At 43.9% G+C, this 16,958-nt stretch overlaps 1 non-coding gene across 1 annotated transcript; it reads right to left on the bottom strand.

Moving 5' to 3' along the window:
• Positions 1–6,966: 6,966 nt before the first annotated feature.
• On the bottom strand, positions 6,967–7,073 carry LOC126938224 (U6 spliceosomal RNA). The gene has a single exon (XR_007720035.1). It is a non-coding gene; the product is annotated as a U6 spliceosomal RNA (small nuclear RNA).
• Between the last annotated feature and the right edge of the window lie 9,885 nt (positions 7,074–16,958).

The following is a 16,958-nucleotide window of genomic DNA, read 5'->3' as shown; positions in this document are numbered from 1 at the left end:
TCCCTGTGCAATGTAATAGCAATTCTTCTTATCAGGAGGTGGCATCTATTTCTCCAGCCCTACAGTCTTGCCTTGGCCATGACTCCAACACATGACTTATTTGGTCAGTAAGAGAGTAGCAAATGTGATACAGTCAGAGGCTTGAAAAATGCTTCAGGTGGGGGATTGCCCTCTCCTGATGCCCTTGGTTACACTGCAGCCACCAGCACGTGAATAAGCCCTGGGCAGCCTGCTGGATGACAAGAGACACATAGCCCAGTTGCTTCCATCACCCTGCTGAAAGCCAGCCAGACGGCTGAGGCTGCTGATGGCCAGCAGATTTCAGGTAAATGAAGGGCCCAGTTGATTCCACATGGAATACATGAGCTGTCCCAGCTGATCCCCACTCAAACTGTTGACCCTCAGAATCATACACAAATAAACAGTTGTGTTGAACTGCTAAGTTTTGGGATTATTTGTTATACAGCAAAAACTAACTGATGCAAAGTATATGCAACAGATGGCAAGTAGCAAGTAGGGAAAGAAAAATGCACTTGACATAGTTGTAGAACAAGGGTTGGCAAACTATTGCCTATGAGCCAGATACAGCCCACCACCTCCTAGGAAGTCATCCTGAAAGTCAAATTATATAAAACAGTGCATAAAAATATATAGAGAGAGACGGGTAATTTTGGTGTTAAAGATTATTCACATTTAACATTTTTATAAACATCTTCCAATTGCCTTCCAGAAGCTCTGTTTTGACTTTTACCAATAATGGGTTAGAGAAAATAGACACTATTGATGTGTAACATAGATCATTTCACCTCCCAGAACATAGAGGATGCAACTAGAGGAAATTTATCTTGCAAGGAGGAACTGGGGTAACCTTGGGAGAAACTGACCATGTCATTTTAGAGTTCCTGATAGTCTAAGGGAGCAGTGAAGGTGCTGTTTGGAAGACTCAGATTCTACGAAGCTCTTCAGAGGCTGAAAAGATAAGCCCAATCTAGGCTGATGAGATGTCAGTAGAGATTGATGTTAATTTCTGCATCTGGGCTCAAGTAAACAATAGCATTAACACATGGTGGGAACCCAGTGACTTCAACACCACCCAGGTGTGAAAAGGACCAGGGAGCTCAATAAGAATCAGCAGTGGGGTGTGCTTCCATCAAGGGTAGTCACACTATTGGCTGCTTGGTGAGTGCACCCTTCTACTCTGGGCTGCTGAGACCATATCCACATCACTGGGTTCCATTCTGGCTACTGTACTCTAAGGGGGTGAAAATTACCTGGGTGGGAGTAGGTGTTTTTGAAGAGAGAATGTAGGATGCTGAAGGACTCCAGTTCATTTCATTTGAAGAAATTTTGAATGTGCCAGGAAGCCTTAACTTAGAGAAGACTCAGAAGGGACGTGAAAAGCATTTTTCAGTATTTGCGTTTTACAGTAAAAATATCTTTGTTATTTTTTAAATCATAAAATTATAAATAATACAAAAAGGTGAACACAACTTAAAAAAGGTAAAGAGGAGGCTGGGCTCAGTGGGTCATGCCTGTAATCACAGCACCTTGGGAGGCCGAGGGGGGCAGATCACGAGGTCAGGAGCTCGAGACCAGTCTGACCAACATGGTAAAACCTAGTCTCTACTAAAAATACAAAAAATAGCTGGACATGGTGATGCACGCCTGTAGTCCCAGCTACTCAGGAGGCTGAGGCAGGAGAATTGCTTGAACCCGAGAAGCAGAGGTTGCAGTGAGCCAAGATCGTACCACTGCACTCCAGCCTGGGTGACAGAGTGAGACTCCATCTAAAAAAAAAAAAAAAAAAAAAAAAAAAAGTAAAGAAGAAAAAACAATTATCCTGAATTGTATTATACAAGAGGAATATTATTGATATCTTGATGAACATTGCTCTAGACAGCACACTGCAAATGCATGCACACACAATATACATATAATTTTACATAAAAGGTGATACAGTTTGGAGGTGTGCCCACCCAAATGCCATCTTGAATTGTAACTCCCACAATTCCCACATGTTGTGGGAGGAACCAGATGGGAGGTGATTGAATTATGGGGGTGATCTTTCCTGCACTGTTCTTGTGATAATAAATGAGTCTCACGAGACCTGATGGTTTTAAAAATGAGAGTTTCCCTGCACAAGCTCTCTCTTTGCTTGCTGCCATCCATGTAAGATGTGTCTTGCGCCTCCTTGCCTTCTGCTATGATTGTGAGGCTTCTCCAGCCATGTGGAACTGTTAAGTCCATTAAACCACTTTCTTTTATAAATTATCCAGTCTTGGGTATGTCTTTATCAGCAGCGTGAAAGCAAATACAGAAGGTGTAATATTACTTTTTAAATCACTCAACACTATGTAATGGACACATTTCTGTATCAACTAGGTCATCATATTTAATAGCTATTTAGAATTTCATTGTATGTTTTGACCATAATTTATATAACCAATTTCCTATTAATAGAAATTTAACTGTTGGGTGGCTCCTGCCTGTAATCCTAGCACTTTGGGAGGCCAAGGCAGGCGGATCACCTGAGGTCATGAGTTTGAGACCAGCCTGGCCAACATGGTGAAATCCCATCTCTACTAAAAATGCAAAAATTAGCCAGGTGTGGTGGCTCACATCTGTAATCCTAGCTACATGGGAGGCTGAAACAGGGGAATTGTTTGAACTTGGGAAGTGGAGGCTGCAGTAAGCCAAGATTGTGCCGCACTCTAGCCTGGGCAACAGAGTGAGACTCCAATCCCAACCCCCCCGCCCCCCAAAAAAGAAATTTAATTGCTGAATATATTTGCTATTACAAACGAACAATTAGATCAATATCCTTAACTTGTATCATTGTTCATTTGGCTAATTATCTTAGGATAAATTTCTAGGAGTAAAACTTCTAGATTTAATAGTTACACAATTAAAATTTTCATATTATTAAACTGTCCTGCAGAAAGATTAAATCAATTTACACACTCTGATGATCTTGTTTTTATTTATATTTTTATAGTACCTTGGTGCATTTGAATATTCTTTTTTTTTTGACAGAGTCTTGCCCTGTCACCCAGGCTGGAGTGCAGTGGTGTGATCTTGGCTCACTGTAGCCTCTGCCTCCTGGGTTCCAGCGAGTCTCCTGCCTCAGCCTCCTGGGTAGCTGGAATTACAGGCGCATGCCACCACACCCAGCTAATTTTTGTATTTTTAGTAGAGACAAAGTTTCACCACATTGGTCAGGCTGGTTTCGAACTCCTGATCTCAGGTGATCTACCCACCTTGGTTTCAAAATGTTGGGATTAAAGGCATGAGCCATTGTGCCCGGCCTGAATATTCTTTCATATGTTTAGTACCATTTTATTTCTTATTTATTTATTTAGTTAGTTATTGAGACAGAGTCTCACTCTGTCACCTGGACTGGAGTGCAAGGGCAGGATCTCGACTCACTGCAACCTCCGCCTCCCAGGTTCAAGTGATTCCCCTGTCTCAGCCTCCTGAGTAGCTGGGATTACAGGCACCTGCCACCACGCCCAGCTAATTTTTATATTTTTAGTAGAGATGGGGTTTCACCATGTTGGTCAGGCTGGTTTTGAACTCCTGACCTCAAATGACCCGCCCGCCTCGGCCTCCCAAAGTGTGGGAGTTACAGGCATGAGCCACCATGCTTGGCCTACCATTGTATTTCTTAATTTATGAATTTCCAGTTAATACTTTTTGCCCATTTTTCTGTTGAACACATTTGTGTAAGTTTTTGTAGGTGTAATGACACTTTATCTCTTATATATGTTACACATACATTTTTCCCCCAGTGTATCGGTTAAACTTCTTCATGGTCATTTGCTTGTTTGTTTTGGTTAATCGTTTTTGCTTATTAAAGTTTTCAATTTTTACATAGCAATTCTAATCATTTCTTTCATCCTTCATTATATGTAATAGTTGTCGTATGGAAGAGGATTAGACATTTATGAAGAAGACAGAATCAACCTGATGGGAGAAAGTTGCAGCATGGCAGATTTTTACTAAAATAACAAACAACTTTCTCCCAATTAAGACTGTGAGATATGGAATGCACTGTCTCGCAGGTAGTGAGATCTCCATAATTAGGGGCTGTTAAGCATGAATTGCATGACCACCCGACAGTGATGCTGTCTGGGTGAGGCCGTATGGCCTCTGGCATCCTTAATTATTTACAAGGCAGATTTTTAATGGAATGCCAATAATGTAATTCTAATTGTTTTTCCCAGAGAACTTTTTTCAAAACTGCAACACCATACAAACTTTGAGGTTTCCAAGAGCAACTGGACCAAAGTTGATGTGGCAGATCAGGCAGCACTAAATGAAAATAGCTCAGAACCACTGAAAATTATAAGAAAGCATACCAGGACATTGTTAGTGGTCATATACTTGTCATTCATGAGTTTTACTTTCATCACCATGCATCACCTTCCAGCCACAGAAATTTCCACCGAACCATACAAAGGTCATAGGAGCTGACCTCTCATAACTGGGAATGCGGATGGATGTAGGCAAAACTGACTTCCTAGCATAGGTTGATTGTGGGCATAACCAAGTCTTTTGAGAGTAACAGAGCAAGGTGGTGCCAGGTATGCGTATAGAAGCAATCTAGTATGCTGGTGCTATTGTAAAATTGGTGGAGCTGAATTACATAAAGGAGAGGAAAGTTCTCACCAAGTAAGTCTCAGAATAGGATGAGGCTCTATGAGTCTTAATCCATCTGACTATATAGTCATTCCCTTTTTAACCCTGGGTTACTGCTGCTTGGTAGACAGAACTGGGGAAAATAGGGTCAAACTTAGACCTGGAAGAATGCTTTTACTTTCTATGAATATAAAGTAATTGAATGAATAATTACATAATTGAATGAATTCTTACATTCATTCAATAATACATAATGAAACACTACGATGTGCAAAGCATTGGGAATTCAGCAATGAACAGGAAAGACAGCAGCTCACAGCCTAGAAGGGAAGTCACCTTTAAACAATTAATGACATCATAGGTTGTGAAAGGTACAAGGTGCTTGGGTCGTTCACAGCCATGGCATTGAAACCTGTCCAGGATATCAGAAAAGGCCTTCTGGAAAGACTAAAATTAAAGCGGAGATTTAAGGAAGGAGGAAGAGGTGCTGCCCATAAAAAGGGAGGACAGGAGAAGAGAATAAAAGATGGGGCTGCATAAGTATTTCAGGGGAATAAAAACACGTGTAAAAGTCCAAAGCCAGAGAGAAATTTAGAGTCACACCTCTCTGGAGTGGTATTAGGCTGTTTCTGATGCATGCAATGTAGTAGCAAGAACCAAAATTTAAAATGAGAGTTTAACTGGAGTTTGGCTCCCAGCCTTGCTAGTTCCTGAGCATGTGACCTTGGCAAATAACATAATCTGTCTTCAAATAACATAATCTGTCTTGACCTCAAGCTTCTCATCTGTCAAATGGCGATAATAGCACCTGCTCCACAGGTTGCTGTGAGAATGGGATTAGCTAATAGATATAAAATTTTGGCCAGTGTGGGGCTAGGTTTTAAATAAGCCTGATGGAAGCTGTCAGTGACCAAAATCTATTCTTTTTACCTAGCCCAAATCTTTCTTGCTGTCTGTGAACATACATCAATTGGATCGGTTCAACAGAGTTTTACTCAGTTTCTACTTTGGGTCATTGTAGATTCAGGCACTGTGAGAATATGAAAGAAGTATGCCACAGGGATTGAAAAGTAGAAGTTAGTTGGGAAGAGAAGGTTAAAGAGGTGTTTGTCTCTTACTTTGTTTTTGTTTTTTGTTTTTTGTTTTTTTGAGACGGAGTCTTACTCTGTCGCCTAGGCTGAAGTGCAGTGGTGCGATCTTGGCTCACTGCAACCTCCACCTCCCAGGTTCAAGTGATTCTCCTGCCTCAACCTCCTGAGTAGCTGGGAGTACAGGTGCCTGCCACCACCCAGATAATTTTTGTGGTTTTAGTAGAGACAGGGTTTCACCATGTTGGCCAGTCTGGTCTTGAACTCCTGACCTCAGGTGATCCACCTGCCTCGGTCTCCCAAAGTGTTGGGATTACAGGCGTGAGCCACCGCGCCCAGCCTATCTCTTACTTTGTATGTATATCTTCAATTCCATCTGGTCTATGAGCTCCTGCAGGAAAGGATCTGTAAAACAGGTCCTCTCTTTAATCCCAGTAAGATTCCCAAGTTTCTGATTTAGAGTAGGTGCTCAGCAAATCCCAGTTAAATAGAACCAATGAAAGTTTGGGAACTTACAGCAGATTTTAAACACTAGTAAACACATACATAGATTACAGGGGTTATCAGAAGGAAAATCTGTGTAAATCAGGGAAGGTTTATGGAGGTAAGGTTGGAAGGTTCAGCTTTTGTAGATGCTGTCAAAGAACTTTCAAAGTGGTTGTACCTTTTTATTCTTCTACCAGCAATGTATGAGAAATGAATATAGAGGGAATTTTCAGACTTTTTAATTTTAGCAATTCTGGCAGGAGAGGAGAGATATTCCATCATGGTTTTATTTTGCATTTTCTTGGTGACTAATGATTTTGAGCATCGTTCCGTATGAGTGCTAGCCATTTGAATATCCTTTTTGTAAAGTGTCTGTTCAAGTCTTTTTCTCACTTTCAAAAATTATATTGACTATTTTTATATATTATAAATGCAAGACTTTTGTTGGATTTATCAACTGTGAATCTCTTCTCTGAGTATGTGGCTCAACCATTTACTGTTCACGGTCTCTTTCTATGGAAGAAGTTCTCAATATTAATAAAAAATAGTATGTCAAATTTTTAAGGGTTAGTTCTTTTTGTGTGCTATTAAAGAAATCCTTACCTAATCCAAGATGATAAAGACATATTCCTAATTTTTTTTTTTAGCTTTAGTTTTAGGTTTGGGGGTACATGTGAAGGTTAGTTAACGTAGATAAACTCATGCCATGGGGGTTTGTTTTACAGATGACTTCATCACCCAGGAATTAAACCCCCAAAATATGGGAGGCTTCACAAATTTGCATGTCATCCTTGCAAAGGGGTCATGCTAATCTTCTCTGTATTGTTCTCATTTTAATATATGTGCTGCTGGAGCAAGCACAAGCATTTTTAAATGAAATCTTCTTTCCTCAACCAAAAAGAAATGCGTGCATATGGTTTAAAAAATCCAAAAAGTCTGAAGGATAATGAAATGACAACTAAATCCTCTAATTGTATGACCAAGTTCTTCTCCCCAACAAAGGCAACCACTGTTAACACTCTTTTATACAGGCTTATAGATATTTTCTATATATATAGTTATAAAAACATATGTATGAATATTCCTTTTACTTATTCACCAAATGGTACATATTAATAAGATTGTCCTGTACATTACTATTTTTGTTCAACAGTGTATCTCAGCAATCTTTCCCTATTGACCCCTTTGAAATGACCTCACTCCTTTTAAGGGCTTGCAGATAATTGTTTTGTATACAAGCTTTATAATTTAAAGCTACTGACCCCTCCTAAAGGGATCGATTAGGTTGTGTTTAGTCTTTTGTTATCACAAACAGTGCTGCAATAAACATCCTTGTGCATAGGACTTTGTGTGAGCAATGAAATGACTTGTTCCAAGCGTATGGGTGTTTATAATTCTGTTAACTTTGGCCAAATTATCAAAAAGGTTATATTGGCTTATACATACTCCAGCAGCATATGAGGGTGCTTTTCCTTTCTCTGGCGGGGTAGCATTTTTTTTTTTTTGAGATGGAGTTTTGCTCTTGTTACCCAGGCTGGAGTGTAGGGGTGCGATCTCAGCTCACTGCAACCTCCGCCTCCTGTGTTCAAGCAAGTCTCCTGCCTCAGTCTCCTGAGTAACTGGGATTTCAGGTGCTCGCCACCATGCCTTGCTAATTTTTTTTTGTATTTTTAGTAGAGATGGGGTTTCACCATGTTGGTCAGGCTGGTCTCGAACACCTGACCTGAGGTGATCCACCCACCTCAGCCTCCCAAAGTGCTGGGATTACAGGTGTGAGCCACCGCACTTGGCCCAATTTAAATAAGAAGAGCAATGAAGAGAACACTTTTCATAGAAGGAACAGCATAAACAAAGGCTTAGAGTGGAGTTTTCCAACCTCGGCATTATTGAGTGTTTTGGCTGAATAATTCATTGTGGTAAGGACTGCCCTGGGCATTATAGGATGTTTAGTGGTATCCCTGGCCTCTACCTACTAATGCCAGTAACAAGCCACCCTCTCTGCCCCTTAGGTGTGACAACCTAAAATGTCTCCAGACGCTGCCAGATGTTTTGTAGGGGACACAGTTGCACTGGGTTGAGAATCATGACTTAGAGGTTGGGATGTTCAGGGGTCAGGCTGTGGGGGGATTTGTGTGTGTGTGTGTGTGTGTGTGTGTGTGTGTGTGTGTGTGTGTATAAAAGTGAACAGTGAGCACAGGGAAAAACCAAGAAAGCTGGTGGGGTGTTAACCCTAGAAAGCTTCAGAGTTAGTTTGAGGAGAGATGTATTTCTTCTGTTTTTTTCTCTCCTTTCATAAAAACCCACATTGCAAAAACCCATCCCTTTTTTTTTTTTTTGGTGAGGAGAGAAAGCCACGCACTAACCCTTCGTCTTCTTCGTTATTAGTGAGCAACCCAGGGCAGGCGCTTTGAGTGCATACAGGTTGTTCATGATCTTTACTATCATTGTAATCTCACAACAACACATGGGGGTCCTGATCAGCATGCGAAGGGCTGGTCTACAGATGGGGAAATAGAGGCTCAGGGAGAGAAGTTGAAGCCATTGTCCTTTCCGGCCCTTGGGTGGCTGTACATCTCCACAGCTCTACTCTGAGAGGCTTGAGTAGCTTTGCTGCTGCCATTACTGAAAGCCCAGTGTAAAGTCATTTGGATGATTTTAGTCATTATTTCCATCATCTGTTGGACCTCAGAATAGGCTTTAAGTCATTATTCTTTCTCTCCTCACGATTTGGTTTATTTTTGGAAGTGAAATCAATGGATTGTCTTTTGCTTTCTTTCAGAAACCTCTTTGCTGCTGCATTTCTAACCACACCCAGGAGTAGGCATGTGGTTAGATGCTCATGGAAGGTATGACAGCCCCTCTCTGGCTCAGTTTCCTAATGGGCCAGATGATAGCTATGCTTCTGTACTGTGCAGGTCTCAGTGTGTTATTATTAAGTTCACTGCTTGGCAGAGATAACGTGTTAACTCATAGCAATAAATAACTATGAATATGTGACTTCAGCTTCTAATAAAGTACCTAGTCCATAGTAGGAGCTCAGTAAATGTTTGTTGAATGAAGAAGTATATAATCACATGGTTATCTGGGAGCAGTACCACCCAGGCAAGTGGAGCACCTGCCTTAGGTCCTGGGCCTCAGGGGTCTTGCACTTTATTTATTTATTTAATTTTTTTTCTTGAGACAGAGTCTTGCTCTGTCACCCAGGCTGGAGTGCAGTGGTGTGATCTTGGCTCACTGCAACTTCTGCCTCCTGGGTTCAAGTGATTCTCGTGCCTCAGCCTCCCGTGTAGCTGGGATTCCAGGCGTGCACCGTCATGCCTGGCTAATTACTGTATTTTTTAGTGGATATGGGGTTTCATCATGCTGACCAGGCTGGTCTTGAAGGGGTCTTGTACTTTAGAATGCTGTCCTTAACATCTTCTAAGCCCTTCCAGTGACCGAGACTGACCAAGGCCAGTAGTGCCAACCAGACAGGGTGCTCTAGGCCCAACCTCCACCGTGTCATCCCCAGTCCCTGTTTTCTCTCCTTTGGAATGCTCTTCAATTCGCTTCTTAGTACAGGGGGTCAACCAGATGCCCTAGGAGACCTCTAAGGTTTACACCTATGAGATTGTCTCAGGGACCCCTGACCAGGCCCAATTCCAAAAGGGCTGCTGGGAGAAAGGATCTTTTCTTCCAGCCACAGAGTATTTCTTTTGCAGTATCACAGGAAGTTGGGTGATCAGAATGGTGCTTAAACGTTGATTTTAGGTCACTCAAATTGTTTATATATACAGGGACCCCACAGAAAACATTTGCATGGGTCTCCACATGCCTTAGGGCTAATCGTGTTTAGTAGATCATCATTCATTCATTCAGGCAGTCATTCAACGAATTCATGCCTTCAACTGACCCCTCAATTAACTAGTGTAGGCTATTATTATTAGCAGAGTGAACACATGCACCGGACCCCAGGCAAAGAAGTGGAGAACCCAGCCAGTGTGTGAGTTGGTTAGCAACATACAGTAGGTTATTACCACAGAGGACATAACATCGGAACTTAGGTCTTAAAGAATGGCCAGAATTTTTCCAGGAGGAACATGTCATGTTTAGGGAGGAGAAAATAATTATATGGGTCTAAAGGCTGCAGTGAGGGCTGGGAAGAGATGGCACGTGGGTTGGAAAGACAGATGTGGCCACAACATGAAGGGCCTGTTGTCAGGCTGAGGTTTCTGCACATCTTTTCTGAAGACATTGGAGAGCAATTAAATGTGTTTTAGCCAGGAGGGACATGGTTAGCTATCTAGATTAGAATTAGATTAGAATTAGAAAGTTCGTCCCAAGGGCTGGGTGTGGTGACTCACGCCTGTAATCCCAGCAATTTGGGAGGCTGAGGCGGGCAGATCACATGGTCAGGAGTTTGAGACCAGCCTGACCAACATAGTGAAATCCCGTCTCTACTAAAAATACAAAAAATTAGCCAGGAGTGGTGGCGGGTGCCTGTAATCCCAGCTACTCAGGAGGCTGAGGCAGGAGAATCACCTGAACCTGGGAGGCAGAGGTTGCAGTGAGGCAAGATTGCACCACTGCACTCCAGTGCGAGACTCTGTCTCAAAAAAAAAAAAAAAAAAAAAAAAAAAAAAAGTTCATCCCAATTGGCGGTGGGCTGTGTGGACCGTGTGGATATTGGGTTGGAGGAAAGCAAGACAGGTGTCAAAGTGACTCCTCTGGAAGTTCCAGCCAGGTATAAGGCAACCAAAGCCTGGTGAAAGGTGGCAACCCCAAGAAAGGAGGGCTGGGGGAAGTCACAGATAGTCAGTTCCCAAACTCTGAAAGGTTCTGAGAGGCAGAGTCGGTACCTCCTCTCCACGAGGTTGGCTTCTTTTGTCATCCAGCTGCCTGGCTGAGCACTTTCTCCTTTCTTTCCTTTCTAATCACTTTTCCCTTCTCTCCTAATCTGATGACATGAGACCCGCTGTTGAAACAAGACTCTCTTCTGGATGGAGAGGAAGCTGACATCAACGGCATCCTAGGCAGTCACCCTCAGGAGGACCTTCCCCGAAAAGCCTGCAGAGCCTGGACAGAGGCAGGGAGTGTGTGTTCAGTCTGCACGGAAAAGCTTCTGGACTTATCCCAAGCAGCTCTGCTGAGCAGCTCAGAGACCTTCAGAGCGGCCTCAGGCAGGTGGCCCCAGCTTCTTCGAGAGTGCAGGGGAGGGGCCTGTGGTTTCTGTTTCATGACATGCACCCACTGCGCTGGTCCGAGAACCCCCTGCAGGATTCGTCTTCACCCCAGAGTGTACGGATCCCCACCAGGACTGGTTGCATCTCTGGAAATGACCTCAGTCTTTGGAATATTTGTTCTTTTTGGCTTATCAAACAATGTCCTCGTTTTGCTAGAGGAAAAGGGAAAGAAACTCTCTGAACGAGCAGGCCATCCTTTGTTCTGGGCCCATAAATCTGGCGCGAGCACATGTCCGGCCTTCCCACCCCCCACCGCATCATTGTCCCACTGCTGATTAATAGGTCAGAGCTAACTTTAAACTGGCATTTCCTGACCAGTCCCTCTCCCTGCCTTCAACCCTGCCTGGCTGTTCTTTAAAAATCTGCTGTATTTTAGAACATGGTTTCACTCTGTCCTGTGGCCTTAGCTTCACACTGTGTTCCAAGGTGACTGCGTTACGTTTGGTCAAAGCCGTCTGTGCTGTTCCTGAGTTGGCAGAATAAGGGCTGAGGCAGAGGGGTGGGCGCACAGCTGAGTGGGGGCTGTCTCAAGGTTTTTGAGCCACCGCTGGCCTATCTAGTCTCAGAAGCACATAACTGGGCATGATCAGAAGGGCTACGTGGAGAAAGGATGTGACAATAAGTATGACATGGTGTTTTATTTTGCCTTTGTTTTTTTTCATGTACTGCGACTGAATGGTGTCTCAACCATGCAAAATAATGTAGAAGAGTGGGTCCCGACGTGAAGATGTTCTTTTTTTTTTTTTTTTTTTTTTGAGACGGAGTTTTGCTCTCTCGCCCAAGCTGAAGTGCAGTGGCACGACCTCGGCTCACTGCAAGCTCCGCCTCCTGGGTTCACGCCATTCTCCTGCCTCAGCCTCCCCGAGTAGCTGGGACTACAGGCGCCCACCACCGCGCCCGGCTCATTTTTTGTATTTTTAGTAGAGATGGGGTTTCACCGTGGTCTCGATCTCCTGACCTTGTGATCCGCCCGCCTCGGCCTCCCAAAGTGCTGGGATTACAGGCGTGAGCCACCGTGCCCGGCCCGTGAAGATGTTCTTGATGTTGACTGAGTAAGGAAGGATACAAAAACTGAGTATCTCTATTATCTAGCCAGACAGTTTTTATAGTAACTATGTTGTACTTGGTTAACAAGGAGGTATACCTCAAAAGTGGCTTTAGTTTGAGTTGTCTCTTTTTTTTTTTTTTTTTGAGATAGAGTCTGGCTCTGTCACCCAGGCTGGAGTGCAGTGGTGTGATCTTGGCTCATGGCAAGTTCCACCTCCTGGGTTCAAGCAATTCTCGTGCCTCAACCTCCCAAGTAGCTGGGATTACAGGCACACACAACCACACCTGGCTAATTTTTGTATTTTTAGTAGAGATGGGGTTTCACCGTGTTGACCAGGCTGGTCTTGAGCTCCTGACCTCATGATCTGTCCGCCTCAGCCTCCCAAAGTGCTGGGATTACAGGCATGAGCCACTGTGCCCGGCCTGAGTTGTCTCTTAACTCTGGGGTAAGCCACGGCATCTCCACCTATGACTACAACCTCCTGCTTGTCAAGAACCCAGTTAATAAGGGTTCCAGTAGCATTTCCTACCTTAGGCAGTCAGTCTGAAAACCGGCTGATGGGACAGTAATGGCCACGTGTGAAAACCTACTGATATCAGGCTGCAGCAGAGGGGAAGCCAAAGAATCTTACGTAGATTATCTCACTTAGGAGTTGCAACAACCCATTCTTATCCCCACATTACAGGGAGGACATGAAATTCAGAAGAGGATAAGAAGCTGGTCCACGGTCATGCAGCTAGTCCCTGAGAGTGAAAATGTCGATTCACTCTGATGACAGTAGCTGTGCTCTTCCTAGTGTTCTGTTTTCCTGATGGCCAACCTAGCCTTCTGAAAACACAATTACCTTGCAAAATGCTCAGGAAGCAGCCGGGCACAGTGGCTCACGCCTGTAATCTCAGCACTTTGGGAGGCTAAGGCGGGCGGATTATGAGGTCAGGAGTTCGAGGCCAGCCTGGCCAACATGAAACCCCGTCTCTATTAAAAATACAAAAATTAGCCAGGCATGGTGGGGCGTGCCTGTGATCCCAGCTACTCAGGAGGCTGAGGCAGGAGAATTGCTTGAATCTGGGAGGCGGAGGTTGCAGTGAGCCGAGATTGTGCCATTGCACTCCAGCCTGGGTGACAGAGCAAGACTCTGTCTCAAAAAAAAAAAAAAAAAAAAAAAAAAAAAAAAAAGTTAAAAAAAATGCTCAGGAAGCTCAGCGAGAGACCTTCCGCATGTCTGCATCTGCTGGTAACTGAGAGCCTGGCTGGAAGGTCAGAGAGGTTGGAAAAGTGATGAGGTCCACTGTGCAGCCACAGGGGTACCCCTTACACTCAATGAATCTGCCTCTTTTACTTCAGCTTGGGGTCTGAGACAACTGTGCGCTTCTGGACCCCTAAGCCTTTCACAGTAGTGACATCAAGGATAAAGAAGCGCACAGAGCTCTCGTGGCCTATTTCTCTGTTTTTTCCCCCACATTGTCAGCTGACCAGGAAAATGGATTCACCAGAAATAAACAGGCTCCCAAGCATCCAACAGAAACAAACGATGAGTGACGTTGAGCGACTCTCGTTAGGATCTTCAAAAATCCTGGTTTCGGGAAGCCCTAATTCCTTCCACATTTCACTCACTGGACTCTTGGAATTAATAGTGTTCTAGACTGGTGGCACGAAAGACTGAGATCCACTGAAATCACTCACGAGACTTTTTGTTTTAAAAGGCAAAATAAAACAAGCTGTTCTCCTTGTCACACACCCTCTCTCTGTGCAGTCTCCCAGTGGTGTTTAGTGTGATCATCCAAGATCAGATGTGCCAGAGTTACTATTGAAACTTGAAATTATGATATCCAAAAAGAAAAATACAAAACCCGCCCTCGATCTCATCACAAAGATAAATTTGTTGTTGACATTTTGGTGTATTTTTCTGTTGTGTGTGTGTGTGTGTGTGTGTGTGTGTGTGTACACATCTATCTATAGGGCCAGACAATAGATCTACCACTGTGCCTTCGAATCCATGAGGCACTGGCTCTAGAACCAAAATCCACAGACATTCAAGTTCCTTATATAGATAAAATGGTGTAGTATTTGCATATATCCCACGCACATCCTCCCATATACTTTAAATTATCTTTAGATTACTTTTAATACCTAATCCAATGTAAAGGCTATGTAAATAGTTGTTATACCATATTGTTTAAGGAATAATGACAAAAAACTCTGTATATGTTTAGACAAGGCCATCCTTTTATTTATTTATTTTATTTTATTTTTTATTTTTTGAGATGGAGTCTCTTTCTGTCACCTAGGCTTGAGTGCAGTGGCGTGATCTTGGCTCACTGTCACCTCCACCTCCCAGGTTCATGGAATTCATCCCGTCTCAGCCTCCCAAGTAGCTGAGATTACAGGTGCCTGCCACCATACCCAGCTAATTTTTTCTTTTTTTTCTTTTTGATATGGAGCCTCGCTCCTGTCGTGCGGGCTAGAGTGCAGTGGCGTGATCTTGGCTCACCGCTATCTCCACCTCCCTGGTTCAAGTGATTCTCCTTCCTCAGACTCCCAAGTTGCTGGGATTACAGGTGTCCATCACCACACCAGACTAATTTTTGTATTTTTAGTAGAGATGGGGTTTGCCATGTTGGCCAGGCTGGTCTCGAACTCCTGACCTCAGGTGATCCACCCGCCTTGGCCTCCCAAAGTGCTAGGATTACAGGCATGAGCCATCTTGCCTGGCAGCCCAGCTAATTTTTGTATTTTTAGTAGAGATGGGGTGTCTCCATGTTGGCCAGGCTGGTCTCGAACTCCTGGACTCAAGTGATCTGCCCAACTCGGCCTTCCAAGGTGCTGGGATTATAGGCATGAGCCACTGCGCCCGGCCATTTCTAAAATATTTTTGATCTGGGATTGGTTGAATCCGTGGGTGCAGAGCAGAACCCACTGATACAGAAGGCTGACTGTACTCAAATAGGATTATACTATGCATACTCTTTGGTATGCTCCCTCACTCAGTCAATATCAGGAACATCTTTCTGTGTCAGTACCTTCTTCTACAACACCATTTTGCATGGTTGAGTAGTATTCTATGATATGGATGTATCATAACAGTTTAAACCCACTTCCAATTTTGCCGACTACTTCTGATTTTGGTTAGTCTCAAGCATTAATTTATTGAGTCCTTTCTATGTGCTGAATGCTTTGCAAATCCTATGACTTGATGGGAGGCAGTGCCTGGTGATAGAGAGGCTTCGGTTCAAATTCTATCACTGTTCTTTACTGGCTCTTTGACTAAGTTACTGAACTTCTCGGGGTCTCAGCTACCTCCTGTGGAGAATATGGGTAATGGTACTCTCCTTAAAGGACAATGGTAAAAATGATACAGTGAGAAAAGACACAGAGTGTGGCCCAGAGCAGGCTCACAGCAAATGGTAGCTGTCACTGCTGCAGTGGAGGGTGTCCTGTCCCATGTGAGGGAAAGTGGTCAGAGACAGTGTCTGTGTGGGACTCAGAGTCCAGGGTTAGCCCTGAAGGGACACAGTTGGGCTGAGCAGACAAAGTGGGGAGACTTGCAAACACCTGCTCTGGAATCCATTGCCCTGGGCCTCTGCTTTCATTATCCAACATGGAGCCCGGAGTCTGGGGAAGGACAGATGGTAGAGACTGCAGTGGAGAAGAGCTATTGACAAATTTGTTGGCATCTGGGCACTGAACTGGGAATAGGAGCTGTGAACCTTACCAGCTGGGTTTGCTCAAGGTTGTGGAGCTCCAGGTTGGCTGTGGAGGTGCCTCCAGGCCTTTTGGCTTCCTCCAGCTAAGCATTAGGTAGGAGTTAAGGGCTTAGGTTGGGAAGTCTCAGACAGATCTAAGATCCAGTCTCTGCTCTCATTTCTCTGATATTCAATCTCTTTATCTATAAAATTGAGACAATAATACTGCCTCGGCTTGGCGTGGTGGCTCACACTTGTAATCCTAGCACTTCGGAAAGCTGAGGTGGGTGGATCACCTGAGGTCAGGAGTTCAAGACCAGCCTGATCAACCTGGCGACACCCCATCTCTACTAAAAATACAAAAAATTAGCTGGGCGTGGTGTTACATGCCTGTAATCCCAGATACTTGGGAAGCTGAGGCAGGAGAATTGCTTGAATCTGGGAGGTGGAGGTTGCAGGGAGCCAAGATCATGCCACTGCACTCCAGCCTGGGCAACAGAGTCAGACACCATCTCAAAAAAAAAAAAAAAAAAAAAAAAAAAAAAAAAAAGCCAGCCTCATAGGGAGGCTATGAAGATAATGTGAGCTAATGTATGTGAAGCTGACACCAGCTCAGGGCCAACCTGAAAACACACAATAGGTGGTGACGGCAGGTTTTCTTACCCACTTGTCCTACTTTTCCCACCTGCTCAAAGATGCTGTACCTGCTGGGCGCGGTGGCTTATGCCTGTAATCCCAGCACTTTGGGAGGCTGAGGCGGGTGGATCACCTGAGGTCGGGAGTTCAAGACCAG

The sequence above is a fragment of the Macaca thibetana genome, chromosome 15 (assembly GCF_024542745.1).
Source record: "Macaca thibetana thibetana isolate TM-01 chromosome 15, ASM2454274v1, whole genome shotgun sequence".
NCBI lineage: Eukaryota > Metazoa > Chordata > Mammalia > Primates > Cercopithecidae > Macaca > Macaca thibetana.
Note: the sequence above shows the minus strand (reverse complement) of the source record. Positions and strands in the feature narration are given on the sequence as shown.